General features: G+C 37.9%; 1 pseudogene; it reads right to left on the minus strand.

Annotated features, from left to right (window-relative positions):
- Positions 1-340: 340 nt before the first annotated feature.
- LOC117911539 overlaps positions 341-730 on the minus strand; it is a 3505-nt pseudogene continuing 3115 nt past the window's right edge.

The following is a 730-nucleotide window of genomic DNA, read 5'->3' on the forward strand; positions in this document are numbered from 1 at the left end:
ATAAAAGCCTAAAATTAAGGTAGATTTGGCCTGAAATTAGAAGCTCTAGAATAGGAAAAATGTTTATTAACTAATATGGAGTTGGAAAGTCAATCAGTCATTAATCCACACCATAAATCATGCTCAATTAAGCCAAATTAGCCCTCAATAGCTTGGAGTAAATTTATTACACCTTCATCTTCCTTTGGGCCAAGCTTGGAATGTCTTGTGTTAGAATTAGCCCAAATCTCCTGAATTAGCCCATCAAGTGCTTCTTTGATCTTCTTGGATCTTGCTTTAGTAATAGGCCCAACTGAAACATGCAATGGATCCCTGAATGCTTGTTGATTCTCATAATTCCCTATCTCTTCAAAATGATTCGTCCTCGAATCGTCACCTACATCAAAAGGAGAAAGATCATAAACATTAAATGTAGCACTAATGTTATACTCACCTGGAAGATCCAACTTGTATGCATTATCATTGATTCTCTTAAGGACTTGAAATGGACCATCCCCTCTAGGATGTAACTTGGACCGCCTATGGGTTGGAAATCTTTCTTTTCTCATATGCACCCAAACCCAATCACCCGGTTCAAAGAGGACTTGTCGACGACCCTTGTTGGCTTTGGTCGAATATTGCTCATTTTTCTTTTCTATATGTTTTCGTACACTTTCATGGAGTTTCTTCACCATCTCAACCTTCTTTTCACCATCCAAACTAGTCATTTCATTAACTGGTAAAGGCAGCA

This window comes from Vitis riparia, chromosome 3 (assembly GCF_004353265.1).
Source record: "Vitis riparia cultivar Riparia Gloire de Montpellier isolate 1030 chromosome 3, EGFV_Vit.rip_1.0, whole genome shotgun sequence".
NCBI lineage: Eukaryota > Viridiplantae > Streptophyta > Magnoliopsida > Vitales > Vitaceae > Vitis > Vitis riparia.